This window comes from Apium graveolens, chromosome 9, assembly GCF_009905375.1.
Source record: "Apium graveolens cultivar Ventura chromosome 9, ASM990537v1, whole genome shotgun sequence".
Classification (NCBI taxonomy): Eukaryota; Viridiplantae; Streptophyta; class Magnoliopsida; order Apiales; family Apiaceae; genus Apium; species Apium graveolens.
The window spans coordinates 13,683,645-13,689,879 of record NC_133655.1 but is presented as its reverse complement, the minus strand read 5'-3'; positions in this window follow the sequence as shown (position 1 = coordinate 13,689,879).

Here is a 6,235-nt window from a genome sequence, read left to right as displayed (position 1 = left end):
GAATGTGCAGTGATTGTGTCTTTAGCACCAGTTTCCACAGTGTGTGAGCCATGTGCATCCCCAAGGGTTTTTGATATTTTATTTCTAGCATAAGTTTATGGTGAGCTGGTGTCCCTAACCCTCTTGGCCTGTGCTCCTGGTTGGGAGCTTGTTTCAATGGTAACATCCTTTTGGAAGGATGAAACCAGTAATGAGCTAATTTCCTTATTAATAACAACAGTTTTTTGGGAAATTGTGGTGTGGCTAGGTTTGGGTACACTCTTCTCACCAGCCTTATCCTTAGGGCTTCTTTGATTTTCACCATGTCCCTCACCTTTCTTACCCTCCTTCACACTCCCCTCTTTAGGTTTAGTAGATTTTACAACTGATTTCTTTTGAAAGAAATCAGAGGGGGCTTTCTTAGCTTTGGATTTAGAAACTTTTGTTGGTTTGGTAGCTTGGGTAGGCATTTTTTGGGTCATTGACACAGATGCCATAACTACACTAGAATTCAAAGAAATGTGTGAGGTTGGAAGAGTAGAGACAGTAGAAATTACCTCACTTACCTGAGGTCCCTCCATTACTGGAAAATTGTACAAGGGGACCTCCTTGTGATGATTTGCTCTATTTAAATCTGCAATAATCCTTCTTTCTTGAACCCAACAATTCAGCTTGTTGGTTGGGTTCTCAATCTCAATATTCTCAATAAGATGGTTAGCAAGCATCATAAAGCATCTAGCATAATAGACACTTTTACCTCTCTTATTAAGTTATCCTAACTTAAAGCCTAACTCAAACAAAACCAAGTCACTGAAATTGAAATACTTATCAGTAACTAGCATGTAAAGCATGTTGAGCATGGATATATTAAAAGAATCAAAGTTACTAATCTTACCAGAAAACACTTTAGTTACCACATCACACAGATAACTCCATTCTTTCCTAAGACCCAACCTTCTAATTTCACTTAACTTAGAGGTAGTGAGTGCATAACCCATAGAATTAAGCATGTTAACAATGTCTATGTCTGTGTGTAGAGCAATTACAGTATTATCAGGAATCCTAAAGCATGCTTTGATAATATCACTGTTTATGCAAAAATGCTTACCTATTAGAGTGAAAGTGATGGTCTTGTATGTTGAGTTATACACTGCAGTTGTCCACATCTCCTCTACAACCTCACAGTAAATGGTGGGTGATTCCATCATGGCATAGTTGAGTTTGCAGTTCTTCACAAAATTCATCATTTTGTGATAGTCACCAGATTGTTGAATCTCCTTGTTTACTAAAGCTGAGAAGTTGTTTTTCTCATAGATGTAACCGGTTTGAGACATGATTTTCACTTCAGGTGCCATTGTTAGAGATTTGGAATTTGCAGAGAGAGGGTTTGCTTTTGAGAAGAAAGAAGTTAGAGCAATTGAATCTTGAGAATGATAAAAGACAAGAATGAAAAAAAATGAATTTGCTTTTATACTATCTAAGAATTAAACTGACAAAATAATAAAGTAAAATAAAGGACCAATAAAAATTTCCCAAAATAGCCATTTTAAAAATAAATAAACTGTAAAAATTCTATCACTTATCTGTCGTGTCATGCTTACAAGTTGTAAGTATACTCGATGGATAATGATCAGAGAATTAACGGCTAGAATTGAGACAATTCGACGGATGAGGATAAATCAGTTATCCGTTATCTGTCGAGTTATAAAATATTCCAGAAAAATAATTAATTTTATAGACAAATTGTATTCCGACGGATGAGCAAACTCGATGGATAATGATCATCCGTCGGGATGTAAATTTTAACTTAGCCAAAATTTTATCCAAAACAGAAAAATCAATTAAATTTTTGGCTGCATTAACAACTTGCAAAATATCTGAAATGATTCAAGAAAAATTCAGCATACCTAATTCACTTACCAACCTTGAAAAGGTGGATTCATCAAGTGGCTTGGTAAATATGTCTGCAAGCTGCTTTTCACTTGAAACAAAATGCAGTCCCACAGTACCATTCATCACATGTTCCCTTATGAGGTGGTACTTGATGTCTAAGTGCTTTGTTCTTGAATGCTGTACTGGATTTTCAGTGATGGCAATTGCACTTGTGTTATCACAGAAAATAGGAATCCTTTCCACTTGTAGACCATAGTCCAACAATTGATTTTTCATTTACAAAATCTGTGCACAGCAACTACTAGCAACAATATATTCAGCTTCAGCTGTAGAAGTAGAAACTGAATTTTGCTTTTTACTGAACCATGACACAAGCTTGTTTCCTAGAAATTGATAGGTTCCTGTTGTACTTTTTCTGTCTATTTTACAACCTGCCTAATTTGCATATGAATAATCAGTTAGATCAAAACCAGAATCTCGAGGGTACCAAATGCCAAGTTTTGGTGTTCCCTTGAGATATCTGAAAATTCTCTTAATAGCTACTAAATGAGAGTCTCTAGGATCATCCTGAAATCTAGCACAAAGATAAGTAGCAAATATTATATCTGGTCTACTAGTTGTTAAGTACAGAAGCGAACCAACCATGCCCTTATAACATGAAATATCCATAGACTTTTCAGTAGTGTTTAATTCAAGCTTAGTTGTAGTGGCCATGGGAGTTTTTGCAGATGTGAAATCCATTAGATCAAACTTCTTTAAAAGATCATGAATGTATTTAGTTTGACTAATGAATATTCCATCACTAACTTGCTTAACTTGCAAACCAAGAAAGTAACTTAGTTCTCCTATTATGCTCATTTCATACTTACTTTGCATCAATTTGGCAAACTTTTTATAAAGTTTTTCATCTGTAGAGCCAAATATAATATCATCTACATAAATTTGAACAAGTATACTAGAGCCATTAACATTTCTAAAGAATAAGGTTTTATCAACAGTACCTCTTGTGAAGTGATTTTCTAAAAGAAACTTTGATAAAGTGTCATCCCAGGCTCTAGGTGCTTGTTTCAGTCCATAAAGTGCTTTCAAAAGATAATAAACATGATTTGGGAAATTTGGATCTTCAAAACCAGGAGGCTGACTAACATAGACTTCCTCCTCCAAATCTCCATTCAGAAATGCACTTTTGACATCCATTTGATAGACCTTGAAATTGGCATGAGCTGCATAGGCTAAGAAAATTCTGATGGATTCAAGTCTTGCAACAAGAGCAAAAGTTTCATCAAAATCTATTCCTTCTTGTTGATAATAGCCCTTAGCAACCAATCTAGCTTTGTTCCTGACCACTATGCCATTTTCATCCATCTTGTTTCTGAATACCCATTTGCTGTCAATTAGATTCTTTCATTTAGGCTTGGGTACCAGCTTCCATATTTTATTCCTTTCAAATTGGTTTAGCTCTCCTACATAGCTAAAATCCAATCAGGATCCAACAAAACTTCTTCTACCTTCTTTGCTTCTTCCTTAGATATGAAGCTGCTATATAGACATTCTTCTTGAGTTGCTCTCCTTGTTTGAATTCTAGAAGACACATCGCCAATGATGAGCTCAAAGGGGTGATCTTTTGTCCATTTCCTTTGTTGAGGTAGATTAGCTCTAGATGAAAAGGCCTCATTATTGTCTTAATGTGTGACTGAGTTTTGATTATTAGAAACTCTCCCTGAGTTTGTGAATCTTTGATTTGAGAAAGGAGAATTTTCTATAAGTGATCTATTCTGACTTTCAGCTTCTTTTGAAGACCCGACGGATGGTGCACTTTGTGTTCCGACGGATGAGGCTGATTATCTCCCGACGGATAAAGCAGATTGTCTCCCGACGGATGAAGCATTTTGCAACTCGACAGATGTTGAATTTTGTGCTTCATTAGTAGTAGATTTGTTGTGAATATGTTGTGTACTTGATGATCACTTAAACAAAATGTCTAAGTAGATTTTACTTAGTGAAATAATGTAGCTCTCGACGGATAAGAATTATAGTCCCGACGGATGATTAACTTATTATCCATCGAGTGAGTAGCTTATGTAATAATAAGTTTATAGCATAGTGATGTATGCACCTTTGTATAGAATCTGTAGTAGCATATAAGTCATGTTGACTTTAACTAGATATGCAGAATAGGTTGATTAACTGTACATAAGCAATGTCTTGTAATTCTGTATAAGTGAAATGAAGTCAAGTGCCAAAATAGCTACCAACGGATGATTAACAAAGCTTCGACGGATGATCAAATGACTATCAACGGATGTTTAACATAGCAGTCGACGGATGATCAATTAAGTCATCAACGGATGATCTGAAAGTCGACGGATGATCATATCAAGATTCAAACATCAGTTGAACAGTGAAAGCTGACACACAGCCGTCGAGTTGGATACAAACACACTGTGGAAGCCCATTAACTGGGTAATAGAGGACGAAAAGCAGCAAAGATCAAGACTGTTAGATTTTATATTTGTTCAGTTCTTTTGACTTTGTAATCTTGGTAATTGATAAACCAAGAGAGTAGCAAATAGAAGAAGAACTGAGATAGCTGAAAAACATAAAAACAGAGAAATCTTTGTAAGCATAATCTTTAGCATTTCCTGTATTCTCAGCAGTTCTATTTTGTAAGCAGCTGTGAGCATTTCTGCACACAGAGTCCTCTTGATATATTATTTATATCTCTGGTGGAATTGTTTAAATCCACCAGAAAGTTTTTAAAGACCCTTGTTTTTAATTACTTATGTTTTGATTCATTCAAGTTTACATTCCGCATTGTGTTAATCAAAACAAATATATCCATAATCGAGTTGAATATTTTTATTTCAAGAAAAAGGTTCAAGAATTCCATTCAACCCCCCTTCTGTAATTCTTGCTATATTGTTAAGGGACTAACAATTGGTATCAGAGCAAGCTCTTAATCTACAAAGTGTTTAAAGATCAAAACAATTCAGCAAGATGAACAAGAAAGATGTTGGAGTCAAGATTCCTTTTCTTGATAAAGATAATTACCATCATTGGAAGGTAAATATGCATCTTCATATGCTTTCTCAAGATGAGGCCTATGTGGACTGCATAGAAAGAGGCCCTCATGTTCCAATGAGAGCTGCAACAGGAAATGAACCATCTATTCCAAAGCCAAGGCATGAATGGTCTGATCCTGATATTGAACAAGTCAGGAAAGATAAAAAGGCCATGAACATTATGTTCAATGGTGTTGATGCAGACATGTTTGATAACATTATCAACTGCAAGACTACCAAGGAAGTTTGGGACACAATACAGATAATCTGTGATGGTACTGAGCAAGTAAGAGAAAATAAAATGCAGCTCCTGATTCAGCAATATGAGCATTTTCACAATGAAGAAAGTGAGTCACTCACTGACATTTTTAGTAGATTCCAAAAGCTACTAAATGCTCTTAAATTGCATGGAAGAGTCTATCAGACTAAAGACTCCAATCTGAAATTTCTCAGATCTCTTCCAAAGAAATGGAAACCAATGATAGTCTCATTGAGAAACTCACAAGATTATAAGGAGTTTACTTTGGAGAGACTGCATGGCATTCTGAAGACCTATGAGCTTGAAATAGAGCAGGATGAAAGAATGGAGAGAGGAAAGAAGAAAGGAGGATCCATTGCACTAGTTGCTGATCTGGAAAAGGAGAAGGAAGTGAAGATGGAAGCTGTGGAATCAACTTCAAAGGCATGTGAAAGCAAGGGTAAAGGGCTAGCTGCAGAAAATGAAGATTCATTGAGCCAAGATGACATGGAGGACATTGATGAGCACCTAGCATTACTTTCAAGAAGATTTTCCAAGCTCAAGTTCAAGAAGAACTTTGGAGCTGCCAAGCCAAATAGAAACATGGTGGATAAATCAAAATTCAAGTGTTTCAAATGTGGCTTGGCATGGCATTTTGCAAATGAGTGTAGAAAGTCAGATTCCAGTAAGAAAAGATTTGAGTCTGTAGATTACAAGCAAAAATACTTTGATCTACTCAAACAAAAGGAAAGGGCTTTTATTACATAATAGAATGACTGGGCAGCTGATGGATTGGATGAAAATGAAGATGTCAGCTATGTCAATCTAGCCCTTATGGCCAAGTCTGATGAAACAGAGACAAGTTCCTCAAGCAATCAGGTAATCACTACAAATCTTGCACATTTATCTAAAGCTGAGTGTAATGATGCAATAAATGACATGTCTACAGAATTGTATCATTTGCGTGTTACACTTAAGTCCCTCACTAAAGAAAATGCTAAAATCAAAGAAAACAACTTATTTTTTAGTGAGAGGAATAATGTGCTTGAGTCTCAGTTTGTTG